At 35.1% G+C, this 25,344-nt stretch overlaps 1 non-coding gene across 1 annotated transcript; it reads left to right on the top strand.

The window, feature by feature from the left end:
- Positions 1-5,471: 5,471 nt before the first annotated feature.
- Positions 5,472-5,544, top strand: Trnar-acg. The gene has a single exon. It is a non-coding gene; the product is annotated as a tRNA-Arg (tRNA).
- Positions 5,545-25,344: the final 19,800 nt, after the last annotated feature.

Here is a 25,344-nt window from a genome sequence, read left to right on the forward strand (position 1 = left end):
CAAATGTATTATTTTTAATTTATATACAACTTTTTTATAATCCTCCAATTCTGCTTCTACGAGTTCCCAAAAACATTCAAGTATATTTATATTTCGTAATAACGTTATATCTAATGGCATCAGATGATAAAAGCATCGAAAATATTTATTTTCTCAACGTTTTCCAATTTCGGTCATTAATCAGATTAGGTTGATGTTATATCTATTAGTTATATTAAATGTGTGCGATTCGATCAATTGTTGATTATCGTCGAACAAATTCTTATTTGACGGCAACAATAATTGTATAGATGGTTGATAACTGTAAGCAGTAAATTCGACGCGTCCACTCGACGCGACGTTGACGGACATAACCTCTGATCTCTGCTTTTTCCTTTGCTATTCCTGGACACAATTTACGGTTCTCGATATCGAACTATTGGACGATATGGTAGACAAAGCGATACCATCGCTTCTCGACTTGATGGTATCTCATTTGCCTTCGTATCGAGTTTGGCTTCTCGCCCGTTGCATTTCCAAGGGAGTATTTGTGGTATCGTCGGTGCGTCCATAAAAAAATAAAGCAAAGAAGATTCTCGTTAACAAGCACTCGATCAATCCAACTTTCAAATTCGATATCGAGTTTGTTTGACAACGAGAGCCGTATACCGAGCTCTGGTTATTGGATAAGTTGGATACACGCTATAGGGAATATTTATGGTTTCTCGCCTTCTTCCTCTGTTCGGCAAATTAAGAATCGAAAACTCGCTGTTATGCGTAAAAAAAAGCCCAATGGGAATATTTGCAAAGCATTTGGCTTGGATTTTTTAACAAGTGGAATATGGAAATGGAACAAAATCAAAAACTCGAACCCATATTGTTAACAAATGTCACAGCTTAGAAATTATTGAATGAAACGAAATTAAAGCCTTTGCGTCCAAACTATTCTGAAGCTCACTTACTTCATAAACTTCATATACATATATAAATAAGGCTTTTGTTTACATTTATAGAAAACAAACCTACACACAAGTCGCTTCATATATTCATGTCTACTCGAATATAATCTGAACTCTGGTGGTCGTTTGCTTGTTGTTTGTATAAAGGTTTGCTTTCGTTACATTATCGTCCGTTGAAAGCATTTATTGATAATCGCTGCTCTTGTTCCAAAAATCGGTACAGCTTACGGTTTGCGTACAAACTATGACGGCGATAGGTAGATGGCGACACAACTTAAACTGAAAAACGTAGAGAAAAAGATTTTTGTTTTATCAAAGACAACGATGCATATCTCTTGGATTTTTTTGCAAAGTTAAGGGATTCTGTTCTTGAAGTCCTCAATAAAAAATCAATTAAGATAACATTTATTAACATGCTTCAGAAATGACCTCCTATGTAAATTAAGTGGATAGGTTAATGTCTTGAATAAGTTGAATTTTATTTAAGAGAAAAATTATATTCCATTTTTATTCAACTCAGCTCAGAGTCATCTGTTGTTCAGTAGCTGACAGAACAAGAAATTAAATTTGATAAAATTCTGGCAAAAGCTTTCAAAAGCAAACGTTTAAGATTGAGACTTTAAGCATCGAAAAAAAGCAAAAAAAAAATATAAAAAATAAAAAAGCACAAAAATATTTCATGCAGGTGTGGTTAGTGAGTATATTGTAGGATGTATTAGTGTGGTTAGTAGACATGTTGTAGAAGGCATTTTGATCATAATTCATGCAAAAGTTGTTAATAAAAGATTTTCAAAATATGCATTAAAGTAGACTTTTAACGTATGACATATGTATCGATATGATATTGCTAGGAGACGCTTTCGTAAGACCCTGCCAATTTAAAGAACAAACTTATAGCATAGTTCGTATGGCACAAGCACGTATACACACACATACTCAAAAATTGAATAAGAAAATAAATTGAACTTGGGAAAGATCGCTCCCTCCATTTTCATTAAATTATTTTTTATTCATTATAAGATTAAAAATTACATTTTTCTTTGATTGTAGTTACGTGACGGATGTGTCAATATGCATATATATATATAGTGCATACAAGCATACAACCTTACGTACACAGAATATTATACATATTTCAAAATTGATATTTGAGTTTTTCAAAAATGCAGAAATACACAACTTATGATATAAAGTGTGGTAAGCACAATCATACGAACGAATCCTGTGGAGACGATAGACAAGTTAGAGATAAATGATTTATTTAGTAAATGAGTATCGGTTGTTCGTGCAATAGGACTCTACGATTATTATGCCAGCATTCTGACAACGATAATTGGGTGAGTGCGCGGGGGTTGTTGGACCGAAAGGAAGACTTTTCCCTTTTTTATGCCATGAGCAGATCTTTCCTTATTTCTTCTTGCAAAAGTTGATGTGTCTGTAATTAGTATGAGGAGTTTCTCGAAACTCGGGTCGAAAGCTTGTTGGCATTTTTTTGTGTTCACTTGAATTCTTGTTCCCTTTTCTAATAGATTATTGAATTCTTGCTCTAGATGAACCGAGTCTCGATAAACCTTCTGGCTTCGTACTTTGCCGGGTCTGGTTTTATTCCTTTCGGTGTTATAAGATGTCCTTCAGATTTTTAAAAAAATTACGCAGACGCAAAGACAGAGTCGACTTAAGCGATGTTCTTTTGTAGATAAAAATGTAGAAATGTGTCTCATTAAACGCTGAAGCCGTTGAAGACCAAAATTGACACAGACGTCAGTTAGGATGTTGCTAAAGAAAGTGCTTGCTTGGACAAGCAGGCGGAAAAGTCCTATTATTTCTTGAAGACAATAATTTTCTAAGAAAAATAATATAAATAAAGACAAAATCAAGGCAGTAAGCAAAACGAATTTCATTGAGGCTCCGACTTATAATCGCGAATGAAATATATGCAGAAGTTTTACATAATTTCCAAAATGGATGCAACAATGTCGACAAAAATTTTTACGTTTCTTACAAAAAATAGAAAGCAAGAAGAAAAACGAAAGGCTTGATAGCATTGTCTTCAAGGTCATCAGTTTCGAGTAAAAGCAAAATAATATCAAATGATTGGCTTAAGTGTCGCTCACTAAACAAAGTCATTCTCATACTTCATCTCAATAGCAATGTTTTGTCTATGGAAATTTCTTTATTTAATATCTCGCCGTTTCGTTGCATAAATGAAAAATCAATCAAAATTCATCCAAATTGGTACAAATTGTTTTGTATGAACTTTTTGTTCGTAGTTCCCTTTAATTTCATTGCAAATAACTTTTTTCTGCATAAATGATTTTCTATTCCTCTACCAGCAAACCACAAATTACTGACGATAATTAGTTAATTATGCTTAAATTATGCAAAGCCATTAATTATTGAATACGCGAAAAAGCAAAATTTTTAGACAAATGACGAAAATTTTAGAAGAAAACTAATTCATATATCTGATCATGTTTTATGGATGGCCTTAATTGTTGTACACCACACAACAATCGAGATACGAAAGCATGTTAAGTTTGTGCGGACGCATGCAACACCCAGAGACGGACGGACTTGAGAAACTTGTATATTTAGCAATCGATTTAGAGTCACTTTCTGAATCGATTCAAGTTTGTCGGTCCGCCTGTTCGTTTCGTGTGTTCAATGTGCAGATCGTAATTTTCTAAATACTTTGTTGAACGTTATTGAAAGTTGTGCAGATCGAAACAGTTTTTCAATCATATCTCATATACCGCCTTATGTCGAGAAATCGTTACATGAACAGCTGTAATAATCGAATTTTTCATCGCTGTGAACAATAGTACTGGAAAGTAGATTTTGTTACCACATAAACATTTACTTTTCATAAAAATCCTTATATGAGATGGAATTTAAAAAATACAACTAAACAGTCCATATTTGGGGCAATGGATTTTTCACGTCAGCTTAATAGAGTGAAATACAGTTACGCGACGCGATAAGACTTTTTTCCAAATTAAACGTTCTATGGGGAGCGGTCGCAAAAATGTACCGATCCAATCTGTGTCCACCCCGGCCGAAAACAGACCACTGTACTTAGAACATTTTCGAAATATTTAAAATTAATTCGATTCATAATAGATAGGTAGGTATGATAAAACATGGGTCCGTTTTTACATCGTTTCAGGTGTTAGAGCAAGTGGTGCACTCTTATGCTTTTGTTTTTATGAATAGAGCAAAGTGTGTTTTTACTAATTAGAATGCCTCTCGTCTCATACATTTAGCGTAACGTATGCGTAATTAGTTTGCTGTCAAAGACAGTATTTTTGTCGGCTAATCGATAATCGATGCATGATGATTGAATATTTACATGTAAAGGCTTATGGAGATAAACAGACAGACGGACAGACAAACAGACAGCATGCACATTTATGAAAGCCTCATTTACATCACTATGATGGATCTATTTTTGATATATAGGCGTAAAAAATGCATGTAAGCTTCTAAGCAAACATACAATGGAAGCACATATAGACAAGCATACGGCACAACAGACGGCTTTACATTAGAAAATCACAAATATGAGAACATGACTATGCACTCATGAGGTGCGTTCTAAAGTCAACAAAGTCATGCCGCTCATCTACGGCTGCCCAAGTTCAAAAAGTACATTTTACACTGACGTTCACACAAATCACACGTCCATGATTATCGAACGTACTCAAGTGGATTTATAGCGCATATAAGGAATAATTCGTTCCTTGCATCGACGCGAAACTTAATACTGAAAGAAGATCTCGAGTTGGTGTAGGAGTTTCATCGAAACGCAGCTGAGAGTGGCAAATGGTTACGAAGAGTGGTCAAGAGAACGTAAATGATTTGCGACAACTGCCTACGCCATTAGAATTGCGCCGCGTGAATTTTTCCCAAAGATAAGTTAAGCTTCGGATGGTGCGAACACACCAATGCAGGTTAACCAGAACTACATCCTAACTATGGCATATAGAGCATCGGGTTAGCATATATTGCGAACGCAAAATCGCGTTCAATCTCCAAACGGCGATTTTGCTATAAATGTAGGCATATATCGAAAATCAATATATAGCACGATGGACCCATTTTGTGTGTTATGCCTACATCCGGATTCTACGGCTCAATTCGATTTAGAACACAACATTTTTATAGCCGATGAATAGTAGATGCTTTTCTTTCTCACAAGAAACGAATAAAAATTTATCAATGAATATTTCCCATATTTTTTTTGATCGGCTTAATTATTATATTAATTGTTGGAAATAAAACGTAAGGATATCTGTTACGCCTCTTTTATCGTTGATTTCGTACATTATGTGTCCATCTTTCAGGTCTACATATTATAGAGAGGTCTACCGCATTTCATAAATGTGAGCACTTAGGCATGATATGCGCAAAAATTGCGAACCATTCATCTAATGCGAATAACATAGATCGGTCCGTCTTGTCGTTTTCATTTCATTTGTGCATTTATTTTTGAAAAGCATACAAGTAAAGCAATCGTTTTAAGGGTAGTGCGAAGGTCCCGTGGCGCAATGGATAACGCGTCTGACTACGGATCAGAAGATTCCAGGTTCGACTCCTGGCGGGATCGTCCATCTGTCGCCGTCATCTTTGTTTCTTTTTTTTTTTTTCTTACCATTTCCTTAATATCGTTCAACTATAAAAGAAAAATTGGAAGATTATAAAATCATGCGTGCAATGTCCGGCACAAACACTAACCCAAACAGATAAAACCCACCTCTACATACGCAGTAAAGTACAAATAATAGTCGTCGCCTCGCATGACACATCGAAAGCACGTTTTTTGTCTGATTGCCGGACATTCTAACCACTAGACTATGCGAAGGCCACGCGATTACCTGGCAATTTCTACACAAGTATTTAACGCTAAAGAAGAGAAGATGAAAATGCAATAACAAGCGTCGGCAAGAACCGATGATGCGTGTTACGTTGCAATCTGCTGAAAACAAATACATACAAATTAGAATTGAAAGTTTGTTCTCATTTTTTTAATAATGACGCTCTCAACGTAAACCCGATGTGAATACCGAAAGAGTTGCTTTCGTTTCGGGTCAATTAAAAATAATGTGCAACGCGGGCAAGACTCGAACTCGTTGCTTCATTAAATTCATGAAATTCTCTTCAATCATTCTCACACTCAGCTTGATTCTCTATTGAATATTATGCGTAAATAAGCGATAGAAACGGATGGCGAGGAATGAAATCTTTGTCTGTCCACTTTTTGTATTATAATAACTTTACCGTTTCTTTGAAAAGATTATAAACCTTTAGTCGATAATTAAAAATGCGATGGCATTATAACTTTCCATTCAACATTTCGAAATCCAAAAAAAAAATGCCTCTGCTATGGACAATAAAACCATTGCCCATACAAGACGATATGTCGACAATACGAAGAACGATTCAGCTGAAATCGGTTTTCCCGATTTGGATAAGAATGAGAGATCCTTCCTCGAGTGATCGTCATCATTCAATGCAAACGATCCAAAATGATTAACTTTCGCTTTAAGGCGATCTATTCACTCCACACAGTCAGTGGAAGCACTTCACACCAAAACACATCTAACCTTCATGTCTGTTAAATCGCGAATGTACGCAGTTCATGAGATTTGAAAAGCTATCCGTTTTCTATTTTTAACAAACCTAGTGGGAAGCAGCCATGGAAAATAAATAGGTAAGATGCCGCTTGCAATAACACATGGGCGTTACGGATAATTGCATAGAAACGTATGGTTAAGAAAATGCCACGAAATGCAAATTCGACGAATCGATTTTGCATGAAGACTGATAGTTGATTTTCTAGGAAACCAAATACACAGTCATGGCGCTTTCTCTGTCTCATGCACCTGGCGATTATCGAGAAGATAACATTTCCCGGAAAAAAGGATTAACAGACAAAAAGTCACAATGAAGTTAAGTATTGCCTAACGCGCTCTACAGAGATGTGGCCAATTTTTAATATTTTATAACGAAGATTGGTCTATAATGGCAATTTTGCACGAAATGAACGGTAAGGAATTTCGAGAACATAGGTCTATTTCTTAGATCCTAACATGTACAGAGGTTATCATTAAAGACAAACCTTTATAGGGAGAGAAAGTTTAATTCTTAGTTTTATATAGATATAGATTTTTTATATAGATATAAAGATCCCTTTCGAAGCCATATCAAGTTGACAAAATAATGATCCTTTGCTCAGTTTCAGATGGAATTACGGGAAATTTGGAGTCAGCTTTCCCCACTCATTTCCTAGGAACTTTTGAAAATATTGCTGACGAAAAAAAATACCCATCTTCCGTGTTCAGTGTTATTCCTCCTCTTCTTAATTTCTCGTTGTTCGCTGCACTTTGTTCGAACACAAAGTACTTGGCCTTCTGCCTAGGTTAAGGGATATAAGGTTTCGGGATATATGGGAACGATGCCATTTGGAAGAATGGTATGTAGTCATCCTACTCATATGTCGTCGGTTATGTACTTCTCCATCTTACAATCAAAATGACTAATAATCCGTCCGTCATTCTTGGTTAACGGATGGAAGAATGCAACAATTACTTATGACTTTGAATAGAAATTTTTGAAACCAAAAATTAAGCACTTGGCTGATAGGAAACGAAAGTATTCATCCATCAATTTCTTTTATTTTGTGAATCAAGGAAAATTATTTGAGCTATCGCATCACATTTTTTAGGTTAAGTGCAATGGAAAGCGAAAATAAGTTCTCATGACATAACTGCATCCGCAACAAGGAAAAGACGAAAACTAACACATACTAATACATAACCATACTTGTATTGTGTGGTAAAAAGGAAATCTCTCTACACTTGGGTAACATTTACACAGACATACTTATGAATATATTTCCAATAAATTTTGCAATACTTTTAAATGCTATAAAACTTGCATCTGCGGTAGGAAAATAAATTTGTTTTTTTCTAAATTTTTGAAAATAAATTAAAAGGGAAAAAATATGTAAGATAATATTAAACGAATAAAAGCAAAAATAGATAAAAGGATTGATTCCAATTTACTAAAAACATAAGAAATTCTATTAAACTGATTTCTTTTAAGCGTTTTATAAGATATTTACTTGTGTAAGTTCAGTTATCAGTATAAATAGCACTGGCTTAGTGCACGCACAAAAAGTATATCGAAGTGAAGGTAATCTACACGTTTAAGGTTTACGTCTTTGCTAAAGAAGAACAAAACTAATTTTGTTATTCTTCGCCCACTTTCGTCATACAATGCTGGAAATCAAATTTTTTTCTAGGTAAGAGTCGCAATTACCAAGTCAGTGTTCGCGAGTTCAAATCTCAGTTGCGGTAGACTTTTCTTCGGCCGAAACTGTAGCGAGTGCTTAATCGATAAAAGCATAACACCTATCGATTGGTCACATTAGTCAACAATCTTCCAATCCCTTTCTCTTTCCTCACTTCTCTCCAAATGTCAACGTGTTACACGTGTAGCCGTCATCCCCTGAATGATTGGTTATATTAGAAAAAAAATATTAATCTAATAAAAATAGTAATAATAATAATAATAAAAATAATAGTAAATTATAAAAATAACAATATTTTATAGTAACTCATCAATTATCCGATTAGATAGCCATAAGCCAACTCTTCGTGAACTCTGTGGGGTAATTAATTTTTCGTGATTTCAATTCTGATTTTTAATTTTAAATTCACGACATTTTCATGCATGTGGTAGAGTTTTCTGAAAGATCAAGACTCCCAAGAATATTATTAGTGGACTTATTACCTTGAAAATTGTTATAATGTAAGCTATATACTGCATCGTTCATCGCATACCGCTTGTTCCAAGGATATTTGAGGCTTGTGCGGATGTACATACTATTCATAATGACTTGTGATTCACTTTTCATTAAACTAATCGGTCCAGAATCATTCTCTGAATCAGGTTAAGCCCGCTTGTCGGTCTGATCATGTGTTTTATGTTCGAAATATGTCGATAAAACTTAATGCAATGAGTGACTTGTTTTGGTCTAAAGACAAAAGGTATTGAAAATGTTTCACATCCGACCAATTCTATTTTTAAAAAGTGGTTATCAAGTCATTTTCTCAAGTCTTTGCCATCTAAACATTGCTAAACAAATTAGTCCTTTGTCAAGAAAGTATAACTTTTGATATTGAAATTTGGGACAAAAATTCGCTGGAGCTAAACTTGGCCTACATAGCTATATTTTTCGAACCCCGACCAGTCTAAGAGTAATCACGAAAAGTGGGCCTTTGCGTGAGTCCCAGGCAATCGTTTTTGATACATTATAATGAAAGTTGGTGATAAATTTTACCAAGTGATGAGCGGTAGAGTATCTAAAGAGCGATCATGTTCGGGCGAAACGTTTTAACTTTTTTAGTTTTATTCCGTCTTTACCATCATTTCGTTCATTTATTTTACATCGCATAATTATTGTAGAAAACATAGTTTAGCAAAGGCATAAACCAGTGTGCAATCACTCCACTTATTAGGAAAGATAAGAATTTGGGCGACGTACGGTGAATGGCTAACTTCATGCCAATGATAATGTATAGGATTCTAGTTTATATCCTTCATTTGCTTGCTTACGAAATTGATTTATTCATTCGAAAGAGTAAGCTTTTATGCACATACACACACACACACACGCAGACACATACGCACATGCATTTACATAGGCATTTATTAAACACTTTCTTTCTCAGTTGGAAACTCGTATATAGTTTAGTGCATCGATTGTCAAAACGAAAGGCGACTTTTTGTTTCTCCATAAGTGTAGAAAGCAATGTATCCTCCAATCGATAGCCACATATAAAGAACAGCACCAAAGTACTTAAAATTGAATTTAGACGATATTAAATGGACACACATTTGCATTACAAGCAAAGCAAAGACATTCGGGAATTCGAAGATGCGTGCTGTGCGCTGAGGTAAAGAAAGCATAAAAACTTCGTTCTACACTTGTCTTACATTCCAAGTCCGCATTCAAAAGAATCTTGTCGGTCATTTTGCTCTCCGGGAGTTCACTTACGTTAAGAGAGCAACTTGAAAAAATTTAATCACATTCTTATGGTATATAATTTTTTTCATGGATTCGTTTTTATAAATAAATCGCAACATACTCTTCTCACCTTATAATTCATTAAGTTTTTCAAATCGAGCGGACAATTACGTATCAATATTTGAGAAATTGCCTCTTGTTGTGTTTGCATCGCGAGATCATTAACTTAAACAAGCTTAAAGCCTTCTTAATAACGTCTTGTCTTGTCTTTACGGCAAGGTCTTAGAAGAAATACCTAAAAGTTGAATGAAATCATAACTCGCTCGACACTGTAAAATAAATCCAAGGTCACTATTGGCACCGAAATTGCGACTCGGACAGCGACGCAATACCGCATTGTCTAGGGTATAAGACTCAAGACTGAAAAGTCGAAGATCCTCACTTCGAATCTCAATGCGGTAGACCAATCCTTACAGGTAGCTCTAAGAATGAAGATTTCTTCTGCATTTCATTACTTTAACCCTAAGATATTTCATATTACTTAGTATACTTTTGCTGCTTGCTTTTCTGATCGATATTATGGTTTAAAATACTTTAAGCCGAAAAATATGCTAGGAAATTGTTTACTTTATAAACTAAGTCTTTGGCAAACTCTTGGCTGGAATAAATAAATAAACAACAACGGCAGTCACATTACGCTTTCGATATATTCTCTCACGTCACTCGAGCTATATACGAATGTTTATAATAATGCGTTTATATGTAATTGATAAGTATGTTTGTATGCCTTTTAATGTGATTTATATGGATTGACTTATACTTTGGAGGATTGAGCGGAACATGTCAACTTCAGCATTAATTGCGTAATAAAAGCTGGACAACCGATGCACTGAGAATCAAACGATATCCAATCGTACACCAGCAGTCGAGCTCTAGTTAGTTGTTGCTTTCAAAATCACATAATAAATCTGAGCGTTTTATTTGGACATCAATATTTCAATACCATACGAGAAGACAAATGAAAACCTAATGGCCTCTAAAGAAACTGAACTTAATTTTGCGAAAGAGATGCCAAATTTTATGCGAATAAATGCATTTAATTATTCATCAACCATTGCCGTTGATTATTGACAATAATGTTTTTTTTTTTTTTTGTTTTTTCGAAGAAAAACTTATTACATTTGCTTTGTTAGGATTTTTGACGGAAGTAACAACGAGTAACAAGTAGCGGGAGACGATTGCCGCAAAATCTTTTATTTACCTATTCTATGAGATGCGTAGAGCTTTTTTATGTAAACGAATATATATTTTCTATAGTTTTAAAACTATTGTCTTCATTGCTTTTATATCCTGGAGGCCACACATGCTCTTCATACGTACGACTGCGATTAAATACTTGTAACACAAAAACTATATTCCCGTACATTTTTCATTTCACCTTGTGAAGAAAAATGTATTCACAGCAATAAAAGACATACACATCTAAATATATTCTGAAGATCCGAATGAATGCTAAAAATTTATTATTTTGCTCGCCGAAATCATTTTGGTTCACGCAACCGGTATAGTTACGTTTTTTTTTTTTTTTTTTTTCGTATAATCACTATATGCTGTCGTGCCGACTATATATGCCTAAGTATATAAATTCAGATTTAAAATTACATCTACTTACTTGCGATCACTTCCCCTGGACAAAGCGTTATCTTTAAAGAACATTCAATGAACAACTGTCGAGCTATAGCTATAGGGCATTGAATGTTGTTCTTAATTATTTTAACTAATTTCTGATCGCTCAACTTGAACAGATATGCTATTGTTAAGAGAATTATTTCTATTTACTTAAAATATTTTAAAGCATATGCTGTTTAGATCTTTAATTATTTCATTTCAAAGGCCATTTTTCATTTATTTTGGCAATGTCACGTTTAGCGCAAGATGAAATTAATTTGAAAGTCAAACGCTGTTACTTTGCGCGCTGGAGAAGAACGACAGTCATCATTAAAATAAATGCCAAATAGAGCCAGTTTAGTGGCGCATAAAATATGCCGAGGTAATGGGATCCAAGATGTAATTATAATATTTTTGCGCAAAAATATCTCTCTTATCATATTTTATGTAAATTTTTTTCGTAACTGCATTGCCGAAGTTTGAAGCAACGAATTAAGCTGGTTAAGGACAAAAAGCTACAAAGAACACTTCAGATTAACATCCGCTAAACGTTGTAAGTTATTCAGATGAATTTCTTTGTAAATATTCGAAATTTTAGATTTTTTTTAAAAATCGTTAGCTTTTTTCAATCATCAACTTGCATCATTATGCTTTGAGTGAGAGTCATTGGTGATTATACCAAACGATTTACAGCCACCTTCTACATGTCCAGCCGTCCATAGCATATAAATGCTATGATATATTGAGACGCTTTCGCCTAGTGATTGAAAATGCATTAAATGCGATTTCTTTTGTTCTGTCTGTCCGTATCCTCATGTAACTTTATGTATATATTGACATGCTTTCGCTCAATGATGAATCGTATGGAAAATGCATTGATGGGTGAATGGTAGCAGACCGTTCATCGAACCCTCTTTCATATAAACAAACGCAAGCAGGGATTCCAATAAAAAGTACCCTTCCATGGAGCAAGAAGATCTAATTTTTTTATTGGTAAGAGTTGGAAGTTTGTTAAATTTAAATAATCTTAACTCCTGCTTCAGGTCCAATCTCAACTAAAGTTTCTTATTTAAACTGAGCCTTTAAATGGGAGGGAAACATAATTTGCGGCATATTATGGTGAAAGTAAGTGAACTATTGTTTCCGATGAATTGGTATAGCTAGAGTGATTACAACGTTCCAGCTTGTTTTCATTTAATGTACGCAAGTGCTTGGATCATTTTTACACACATTATTTAAAAAAATATATATATATTTAAAGACATAGCGTAGTATGTATGTGGTTGATAAGTATCAAAGTCTACATCGATCCAAACATGTCCATCTATAGACTGCTTATAATGAACAACTTCCCAGCAAAGTTTACTTTTATATATTTAGTATTTTTATTTCCGCACCGGGTGATCAATGTATATATCTAAATTTTTGTATGATGAGGAAAAGGAAAGGAAAACCTTGATGACGGTCAAGCGACCTTAGATGCATAGGTTGCAAAGGCTATGATTTATTAGTCAATTTGTTAGTCGTCGATGACGCTTGGACTTGCTGCGCATTTGTATAGAACGGAAATAAAACTTCCGAGTGGTAGGTTTCTGGTCGAGCGTAACAAACTAACAATCTCAGAAATTGCCCTTAATGTGTTCTGGAACTAAGTTGGATTGATGGCTATTGATATAGTGGTAGAGACACAATTCACTAATAAAACATTAAACAAGGGGTGCTATTATTAATTCTTATAGAAAGAAAAGAAAAAAGAAAGAGAAAAAATAAAACCGTTTGATCCCCACACATGCATTTATCATTTAATCTTTATATAAAGGCTTCGTTCTCTAATCAATCTTATCCTTTGTATACAATACATTTCGTTAATAATGGTAAATATAATATTAAATATATATATATGTACATCATGTATATATATATATCTATATATATATATATATGTATATGTATAGAGTATTTCCTCAACGATTATTAACATGTACGGTTTCAGTTGCAGGATACATGTCAATAAACACAAAGGCTTATGCTTTTATGCGTACGTAGATAGATGCATTGATTATCTGCTTTAGAATACGTCATATATTCAAAGAATAATAAAAAGTATATATTAGTTTGGGGAAAAAGAAATCCATTATTTTTATATGAACTTCAGGACTTTATTTAACATGCTTCGGATTGTCCGATTTGGGTCAAATATGCACCGTTTTGTTATATGATTTGTTGCCGTTTTAAAGGTAACTTCAAAATGCCTCTCTCATAGAAGTCCTGGTCTCTATTTGCAAAAAACTCTAGTAGTCGATTTTCACAATCCTCCCTAGATTCCAATTTTTTATCATTAAAGAAATTTTGCAATGCAAGAAAAAGATGATAATCGCTTGGTGCCAAGTCCGGACTGTATGGCGGATGCATTAAAACTTCCCAACCAAGCTCCCGAAGTTTCTGGCGAGTCACTGTAGATGTGTGTGGCCTAGCGTTGTCCTGGTGGAACACGACACCTCTCCTGTTGGCCAATTCTGGCCGTTTCTGGTCAATCGCTATCTTCAAACGGTCCAGTTGTTGACAGTAGAGATCAGAATTTAGGGTTTGGCCATATGGAAGCAACTCATAATAAATAATCCCCTTCCAGTCCCACCAAATGCATAGCAAAACCTTCCTGGCCGTTTGAGGTGCTTCACCGCTCTTTGACCACGATCGTTTTCGCACAGGGTTATCGTATGTGATCCATTTCTCATCTCCAGTCACCATCCGTTTAAGAAATGGGTCTATCTCATTCCGTTTGGCCAAGGCTTCGCAGATGGAAATTCGATCCATCATGTTTTTTTCTGTTAATTGGTGTGGCACCCAAACATCGAGCTTCTTTTTGAATTCAGCTTTGTGTAAATGGTTTAAAACTGTTTTATGGTCGATTTTTAGCTCCTGGGCGATGTTACGACTGCTAACATGCCTGTCAACTTCGATCATTTCTCCGATTTTATCGACATTTTCGACGACCGGCCTACCTGTGCGAGGTGCATCTTTAACATCAAAAATTCCTGAACGGAATCTACGAAACCAAAATTGCACATAATTGGCTGTTACAGTATCGGAACCATAAACACCATTCACAATTTTAGCCGCCTGGCTTGCATTTTCGCCTTTGTCAAAGAAAAACTGTAAAATGTACCGAATTTTCTCTTTGTTCACTTCCATTTTTAACACGCTGTAACTCACAAATGAATGCACCAAACAAAAAACAGCAAAAGAATTTTTTTTACTGCAAAATGTCACCTTTCCAACGAGCATAAATCTGAAATTGTTTGATCGATACTTTACGAGAAATCTATCAGTGCAGCCATCTACCGAAAAAATAATGGATTTCTTTTTCCCCAAACTAATATCATGTATATATATATTTATAGAGGTCTTTTGCTCTTTTTAAGCCCTCACTTAACCATTGTCTCTATTGTCAAATATTAAATATCGATTAGACAGCAACAATAACAAAAAACTACAACAATAAACTGATTTAATTTCTAATATATATTAAGTCCATGAGGGATATTTAAATCAAAATGCAAATATTGCGTAAAATGTAAAAATACGTTTTAGAAAATCAATAAAATCTATCTGCAATATATATAAAATATATGTAACTATTCTTCGTCGACTTAATCGTGACCCTCCTTTTTGTCTGTTGTGAGATCGCTATTGCATTTAAAAAACCGTGTTCGATTGACATTTTGATATAGTAAATTCCTTGAGCAAGGGTTAAAAAAAAAAGCTAAAGCAAAGTTTTTTCTCCTTTTACTGTTTAAGTAGAAAATACAGTATACCCTTACCCTCTTTTATTGCTTTGAGACGGACGTTTACTTGCCATCACCTTGCCAGTGCAAAAAGGCAAATCAGTTAAGCAGAGCCGGTTCGGAAAGTCGTTTTCTACTCATCATTTCATTTATGTATTCATTTATGTTTTTCTTCCCAAAATCTGATTTTACTTGTTTAGGACTCTTTGAAATAGTAATACACTCGATAAAACGTCTCTGTTGCAGCCCGAAAGCTATTTTATGGAACTATCTGTCAAGGCTTTTATAGTATCCTTTTGTCTCTGCAATGATCTGATGATTTGATTTAGTAGATAAGCAGACAGGCATTAAGGCTAACACGCGTAGACACCGCTTATCCTATACTAATCACAAATAAACCTATTTATTAAGGGTCGTGAATAATGCAAAGGAAATGAAAAAGTCTATGATATTTTCTTTCGCGTTCTATTAACCTACTTGAAGGAAGCCCATAGTTCTTTAAGGTTTATGGCATTGATAAAGGCAAAAATTTTCGCCTTTGGTAAAATGTATTTTATTGCAAAATAAAGAGCGCTCGCTAAACTGATTATAAAAAAAAAAAAAAAAAAAAATAAGAAAAATTAAATAATAGAGACGCAGAACAAATTTGAAATCTGATGATGATGTTTACAAAACAGATTCTTGCTAACTATCATGCGATGTGTAATATATTTTGAAGCACTGCCGGGCAGAATGGTATCCCATATTATAATATTTTCCATTTCAATTCTTTACAGCGTCCCATCCTATATCGTATGCGTGGAGCAGGTATTACAACAATTCTTGTCACCATGAATACGAGATGAGACATGATACGAGACATGTTTAAATCGATTCAGAATACGATGCTAATTAAGAATAATTTTGTACTTTGTCGGGACTCTCAAACTTTCTTGTAGCCGTTGCAAACATTTTGACAAATATTGAATATATCCGCCAATGATCGGTGATGAGTATAAAAATATTATATACAAGTTGCTTAAATCCAATAATGGACGTTATAGCAAGAGATTGTTGCAAATGAGAATAGGAAGCATCAACAATAGGCTAAGATATGATGAAATGAACTTTTATTAATCGCATATCTCGAAGCTGGTCGGTGCAATAGCGGATCAATTCGTTTGATTAACGTTTGATTAATTCTTTCGGGAGCTTTTCAGATAATTAAAGGGTTTTGCGATAATTGGGTTTGAGAGCATGGCTCTAATTCCGAAATACATAGGGGAAGGCATGGGAAGTGGCATGGGACGCTGCATTTACGTTTAGACAATATTTCGTAAAGCGTCGAACTAAGTAATTGTTTTAAAGTAAATAAGGAAAGGAATGAAAATGACAATAACATAATTCATGCATTCAATGCATAGTCAGTCAACGTAAGTACGTTTAAATTTTGGTGTCATTTACCATTTCGTTCGTACACATATATAGACGAAAAATGGTAGTGGAAAAAACAAAGAAGCAAGCAATTGTTTTTGTTTCATGGACACAATAGTAAACAACAGTAATATGAATGAATTACTTAAGCCGGTAGCAGTAACAAATTCTGGGAAAACAAAAAAAAAAAAAAAAAAAAAAACTGCCGCCTTGAAGCATAAGCGGTTTGCTATGCACACATAACTTATTTGTGAATGAATACAGTCCACACTCATGTCTTTGAAGCAGAAGGCATGTGGTTCACCATTTTACAAAGCATGCTCAGTATGACCGCAATAAACTGACACTTGCTGGCACAATGCACCCCCAAGTAACAACACGACAACTTAGGTTAGTTTGTTACATTTAGGCGCCAAATCTCTTTACATAACATCATATATTAACAAAGCGAATATAACCCTTGTGTCTCATATGGATGCAGCTTGAATTTTGCGAACAATTTCACTCAAAAATTAGTTTCAGTGCAACCATACGTGTGTGACTAGCTAACGCGGCTGTCTATAGATCTAACCAAAAAAAAAAAATAAATAAATAAATAAATAAATAAATAAGAATTTTAATGTGTGTTATCAATGAAATAAACATAACTTTGTGAAAGAATATTTTGACATGTCGGCCGGTAAACATTTAAAATCAGTATGTTTTTGGCGGTAAGTCATTCTGTGCTAACTATTCAGGGCTTCGGTTTTTCGCTTTTTTTTTTGAACATCACTGATGTATTAAAATAAGCAAATTTCGCACACACGCAACCTACACACTCACAAAAGCACAAATATTGTCACATAATTTATTTTAACGAGATTGTGATTAAAGTGCAATCACATCAAAATCAAAGATAATCAATATGTAAAAATTTGAAGTGTATATCATATTTTCGGACAAAGGATAAATTTTAAATGTGAACTTTTGTAGGAAAAAATTGATAATTTGTACATAAACTTCAGTTTAATTATGCTTTTTTTCATTTATATCGGTCTTCGTGGATTAGCTCTTCATCCATGCTATATAAAGTATATTCCAATTTTCAGTGCATGTCTGTAGAGAGAAATATGATTAAGCTGAGTAAGAATTCCTTTTCGATCATATATATGTTCACAGCCCTATAAGTGTGTAAATCTGTTTTACGCAACCTTCGAAGCTTTCAAATTTTGAGGATCAATTAATTAAGAGTGATATGGAGAGCGATTTGAAAATTGACATAAACGCTAAGTGTCTTTAAAAGATTTATACTCATATTAAACGATTATAACGTCAGCTGTGATTCATATATAAATAATGTATAAATTGCAAAAGAATTTAGCGCTGAATCGAAAGTTAGGCAAAGCGTTGCTTGCAACGATGAGCTAATGATTAACAAACATCATCAAAATGAGATCCAGTTTGTGTTTCAAGTGCAATCTTCTTCGATTTTGTTTTAATCCTTAGCAAATTCAATTTTCATTACTTTCTTCGCTCCTAAATTAACAATTTAAAATAGTATAATGTGAACTCTGTATCGACTTAGGAGCGCCGGAAGGTTAAAGCTCTCCCACTGTCGTTGATTTTTAGGCGATAATATTATGTTGCATGATGTTAAGTATGGAGGACGGCAGAAGGTTTCATAGAACCTCTACTGTTCGTTTTTTTCTTTTTTCTTCTTTCATACCACCAGTTTATCCACTATGCATACGTGCGGGTACGATGCTCAACATTAAAAAAGATTGTAGGTAAAGATGGAAGAACTACGGAAGTAGTATTTCATTAGGTTCGACATGAAAGTTTGCACATCGGACACGCTCGGACTACTACTGGTAGGCTGATCGAACGGCGGCCAGTGCGATCATATAGTACGCGGGTACTTCGCACACGAGACGTTGACAATGCAGAGATGATCAAGCCCAGTGTGCACAATATGTGCAGTACCAGGTGCAGATTACATATTTGCCTTCAAATATCTGTTTGCAAGTCTTTTCAGCTGCAGTTCATTCTCTCCGATCCGAATGAACTTCTTTGACAGTCTGTGTGCGTGTGAGTTGTTAAAGTGCGATTGTTCCATTCTCAATAAATTAAATTTTATTTGATGAAGGCAATGTCAAGATTGCATTATAGTTTACAACACTTGTTGTACAAGCGTACATTATGTTTGTGGAGTTGTGTGGAACACCCACTAGTACCGTTGCTGGTCTGTTCACAGGTCCATCTTGTTTTCTTCAACTTGAGTTGTTCTAGACGTAGACCGCAATTTTTATGATGTATCGATAAAATTCCCTATGCTGGCTTGGTTTGGCCCAACGACCAACGCTATTATAAATAGTTCACATCGGACCACCTTTCGACCAATTCCCATTTAGTGCCCTTCTCTCTTTTTTTTTTTTTTTTTTAATTGTTTTTATGACTAATTACGGAGGGGAGTAGAATATTTGCGATAGTGGGTCGTGGCCCACTACAGTGTTTTCACTTGCTTTTCTACAAATTTTATGAGTACTTCGTTATAACTATTTAGTACTCCTTCTTGACTTGTCTAGATAGAGTTAAAGTTCTTGTTATTTCTAGATTATGTCTACGAATATTCTTGATAGCTCTATTCATTTAAGACTTTAAGACTTTAAGTAAAGTTTCATTTTCTGAGAAGTTAATCCGACTAAACTCGTTCTTTTCGAAAGAGAAATCAGAGGAGTGTAAATATTTTTTTTGCCACACCTTGCGCATACTAAAGCCGTTGAAGAATTGCTGGTAAAATCCAGTTCGAGCGATCGATTACTACGCTTCCCATCATACCCACTATTGACGGATAAAAAGTTTTCTCATTTCATTCTGAAAATCCAGATATACCTTTAATTGATATCCGATTCGGGATCGATTTTATTAATTTAGATAAAGTCATTTTATGCGGAAACTTGCAAAAATTTCATAAAACTAGTTGGCATTAGAATGCATGGATGAGTGAATGTTAAGCAAGTAATAGACATTTGTGTGTATGTCTTATGCTTTTCTACGTTTATGACAATATAATGTCATTATTAATTACACGAATCATAACGAAACCATAAGATTGATTATATAATGGCAAGAGTAAGAGTAGTAAGCAGAAGTAAAGTTGCAATGACGGACCAAGTTTGCTTTCACATGCATTAAGCATTAGCTGTAAGGGTTAGTCTCAATAATATTTTCTTGCAAAAATTCTCATTTTCATAAGATATTAAAAGTTACAAAGTAATTCAGTTTACGGCCAGTATAGTTTTCTTTCGATACACACCTCTCTGATATATCAATTTTGATAATAATATATCATTCAATAAGTTCATAGGATGATATATAAATGTCCTCACTATTGACGAACCCATGTATAACAAATATAGATGAATGTAAATAAATGGTCAGAATGTTCAGCCATTGAAGGCTGATATTATGAAAAAATCGTATGGATTCGTCAAAAGTCGCATAAAGAATTCCACTATAGTAGTATGTAGTCATTTCACATTTCATATTTCTTCCTCTTCTTTTATTTAAATTTTAATCAGCTAAAGATGTGTTGCGTGGATTGATGCGTATTGAAGCGTATGGCCTAGTGGTTAAGCCGCCCGGGAAGACCCAGGTTCGATACTTGGTACGCTAAGTCACCAACTGTGCTTTACTAACGCTGTGGCTAACAAAAGTATGCGCTACAAATGGTTATTAGAATAAAATAATTGATGGAACTGAGGCCATTTAGCTTTCATTCTCTAAGCTGCTTATCCAATACTGAACGATTGCTCTCTTTTAAGCCTAATCCATTTTCTATTTTCCAGCATCCTTTTTGACATAACATTTGGAAGCAGGAGCTGTACTAAAATTCTAATACGTATTCTCCTTGATTTTCGCATCGCTTAGTGCAATAATAGTTGGCCTTAGTTATTACTCGAAAAGGATATATAGCAGGCAGAAGGGTCCCTCACGCTTACAGGAACAGAAGATGTGACGAACTATGTGCGCAATATCTTCTACCAATTTTTTGATTAATAGATAATACCTTCACATCTTCTTTGTATCTCGAATTTGAACAAAAAAATCGAATTTTGTTTAGAATTTGTTACTGCTTTTAGGGGATGCATTACACGGCTTTTTTTTTTTAGTTGCAAATAAAAAATTTCTCATACTTGCGCGCGTTTATACGTAAGAGGTGCATGAGTACGTAAGAAGCGCGGCTACCAAGTCATTGTTCTGTAGATTTCATTTTGGTCATAGTTATAGTATTTACTCAGTCGGTGCGGGACCTATTCCAGAAACGACAAGCCCTATTCAGAGAGGTACCAGTGTAGAGATGTCGTCAACATTTGCTTTGGCGATGACATCACGATATCAGGTAAAGTAAAGCTCGCCAAGTTAACTATGGCTTATAAGAGAGAAGCTTGTGCTTGATATTGCGGTTGAGTATCGACAGTTGACTTAGGATGCAAATCATACGTTTTTCATGTCTATCTCGCCAGAGCTACATTAACATTTCTTTACTCAAGTTTGAAGCGGACCTCCTTAACATTTGTATATGGATTGTAAATTAGAGGTTCGCGTCTGTCATGGACATGTTTCATGTTTTCTTCTATACAGTCATAGTTTAAGGAACTATTTAGAGAGTTTCAGGCGATTAAAATTACATACCTCTGATAGGTGCTTCCGAATGTTGTCAACGTTAGATAAAATATGTTCTGTAGCGTTTACAAATTTTTAAAGGAAGTATTTTGCAAATTATTGAATATAATAAAAAAGCAAGAAAAGAAAGAAGAACTAAGACTGACTCTTATCGGGTCACATATTCAGTACAGCTGGAACAAAAGAACAGCACACAAGCGACATTATTTTGCAAATCTAGCAGAATTGCTTAAGTTGTTACACTAAACTGTTTAGGTTAAGTGCAATGGAAACTGAAAGTGCAATTTTCCGATACATCAGCAAACAGTAGCTACAACAACGAAAAAAAAAAAAAAACCCAAACACATGCTCACTCTATTGTGTACGTTATACAGTAAAAGACCTTTGCTTGGGCTTGAAACGACTCTTGCATACATATTACATTTCTTATAAAATGTGTCCATAATACGGAACCGATCGAAATCGCTACAAATTTATGTGGCTCTGATAGGCAATAATCATCTAATTTCGAGTCGAAAATTTTATATAGAATTTAAAAATGACGATGCACACACAAACACACACACACACATACACGCATACATACATACACACAAAAGTCAACTTTCTCTCTTCGTAATCGTTTTACTCGTGCAAGCCTTTTAAGGTCATTTCTAAATGGATTACCTCGACCTGCAAGCTTGATCTGTTGATCAAAAACTACTCATTTGATGTCAATTGGGCGCTTAGTTGTATTTGAAGTATTTCGAATAGGGACGGACGGACAGATGGATTTATGTGATTTAAGAACTTGTAAACTTTACGAGATCGCTTTCTTGAAGTAGAGCAAACGCAACGGCAAGCTCAATGCATCAACATCTGCCGGCGTTTGGTGTAAAAAAGAAACACACGTGTGTGCACTTGCACACACGCGCATATAGATGTGTTTATTCTTTAGAAGATAAAAGTTCAATATACGCACCAAATAAAAATCCTTAAAATATTTTCTGAAATTAAAGAGAATATCAAAAAAAAAAAAAAAAAAAAATAAAAAATAAAAAATAAAAAAAGTTATAGAACGAACCTTTGAGAGCCATTATGGCAAACAACCTATGCGTTACATTTGCAAAATATTTCATTAAATAGAGTCGTGCCCCTGCTCGATTGAGGCGATTGACTATACATTGAAAACCAACTGTAAAGGGTTTCCACTACACGTCTCTTATGCGCTGTAAGTTTCTCTTCTTATTGACCGATTGTGACTTGTGAGTGAATTGCCTCCGCATTCGAATTCACTTAAGTGGCCTTTCGCTTATCATTGTCTTTTTCTCAACCTTCTACCTTCATTTTCGGGACCATAGATGATCGTTAGAAAGAGACGAACAAGAAGAGAACGAACAAATCGAGAGACATGGTTGTGTCCACTACGAATCTTATGCCGATTGAGAAGAGATTTAAAGTTTTGATGTTACAGGGCGAAGGCTGAACTTAGAACACTGCTATTCCGCGAGGGTGGATAAAACAAAACAAGAAATGAAAAGAAAAGGGAAGACGTTAAGATAATATAGAATGCACTCATGTAAGCACATATAATATAAACGAGTTTTTTTTCGAAATTATTTTTCTTGGAATTTTCGAAAATGCACAGAAGTATCAAATTTTTGACAATAGAAATGCTTGCGTGAATGGTCAATAACTCACACAATCCGTAGAAGATAAGAACACGCACACAAACATATTTATACGCACACATATATACCGAAAAGAATAAGCAAACTAGCATTTGTAAAATAGTTATACGCCACTCACTCATTCATTCGCTCATTGATATGATAGAACATGCGGGTCCAGCATAAATAGCTTATTTACTTACTTATGAAATTGATTTATCTACTTGACTAACACGTTCCCCCCTCTGCTTCATCTCCCTGGAATTGTCTTTTTGCCTTGGTGCGTTCTGCTATATTGTAATCTAAATAATTAGTTGGTTGCTCTCTCTACCAGAAAGTCTTTAAGACTTTAATTAAAAATTTATAGCATACGCTGTCTCTCGTATTGATATGTTTGCACACTTCCCAAAACACAAAGCGTTCTTCTTGCAGTTGTGTAAGGTCAGAAAGTGATGTATTGGGCCAACGGCCATATAAGCAACGAAAGACGGAAAATCAAAACTGTGTCTATGCTGGATGATGTATATGTAAATTTATAAATCCATGCACACACTCGCAATTCGCAATGAGATTCATTATTTTTTATAAACGTCAAACGAATAACAACATTTAGCAAATCACATGCGACATTGACTTATGACCGTCGGCAAAATAGTCATATGCATTGCGCTTATGTATACACGCTTGTGCTCTACCCTCTATTTATAGTCAAAAACCAAACATTTTCAATACTTATGCCATAAGTTCTTGCAGAAAATTTCAATTCAATCTCAACGCAAACAGTGGAACTTCACTACAGCGGACACAGATTTTCCTGTTTGAATTACTCAAACTTCTCATCCGCACATGTCTCCTGGAGACTCATGATACATTTGCCAGATTGAACAGATAAGTTCTCAATGGAAGTTTTTCAATGCAAAGAATCGTTTGCTTTAACTGAATAAAATTGCATTCTACGTCAGTGACTATAGGTTTCCCTCATCCTTCTGACAAAATATATAAATACTGTTCCGACAGGATGTTTGGTCTTCGAAAGCTGTTTACACAAACTTCGAATGTCGTTGCAAGAATGGAAGTATTGCGTACCAAGAGCATAAATCATTTGTATCCATCATAAGGTATTAAACCTTGGGGAAAGTTTGAAGACCATTAAGCTCGACATCATATTACATGTCAACTTGCGACGAAGGGACACGAAATTTTTCCAGCGTGCGATCTCTCTAAAGCTTTCCACACTAAAGAGCAACATTAATCCTGCAGGTCCTTAAAGTCCTTAAGGTCTAAGCAGCATTGTTACGGCTTGCCATCTCCCTTTAATTTGAGCCACAATGATGATCCTGACTGGATCATCTCCCCAAATTTTGAACGGACCTCATTATACTGTTACTCGAACCGGACGGGTTTTCAAAAAGGCAACATCGTGGGTTATTTTTACGTTTGAAGCAAGGCAAAGCGGAAAGAAGGACCAATTTTTCATTTTTTACACAATAGCCGATCAAACGGTGCGCCTATCTTCCTTTTTGTAAGCGTTATTCTTCAGCTGTAGCATTACATCGTTGGCAAGATGGCGCCTCTCTCCCGAAATCAAATGTTATGCGTAAAGTTGCCCTTTTACCAGTAGATCGATCGGAATTATCTTCGCTAAAACAATGACATTAACTTCGGAGGTGGTGCGAAAGGCGCTGCATACCCTCATCGCACTTAATGTCCCTACTGCAAGATTGCACATTCGTCACCTGATATCACATAGAACTCGCTTACAGTATTCACGCTTTTACCATTGACGCCAGCAAGCGTTTTCAATTTTCTTTTCAAACTTTCCTTGTTCTAAGAATCACGTTACCCACTTTCGAGTTTCAGTGTTTTTCAGAGAGACTTTGAATCTTAGCCTGTCATCGAGCATTATTCCAAAACATTTAATGCTTTCCTTACTAATAGCGTGACAGGGTCCTATCGTAGCGGTTACGTTCTACTTCTTCTTGCGGCTCTTTATCAAAACTGCTCTCGTTTTCTCGCCTTGCAAGCTTTAGGCCGAATGACGCCAACCCCAAACGGATAATAAAGATCGTACATTCAGCTACACTCTACGTATTCCTCTAAGTGTCCGGTGACGGTTACTACCGCTACGTCATCAGCCATGCCGATTCGAATCAACATTCCATCCGCCATTTTCGACGGCTCTACTTGTGGCAAAA

Source organism: Glossina fuscipes, unplaced genomic scaffold, assembly GCF_014805625.2.
Source record: "Glossina fuscipes isolate IAEA_lab_2018 unplaced genomic scaffold, Yale_Gfus_2 0, whole genome shotgun sequence".
Taxonomy (NCBI): domain Eukaryota; kingdom Metazoa; phylum Arthropoda; class Insecta; order Diptera; family Glossinidae; genus Glossina; species Glossina fuscipes.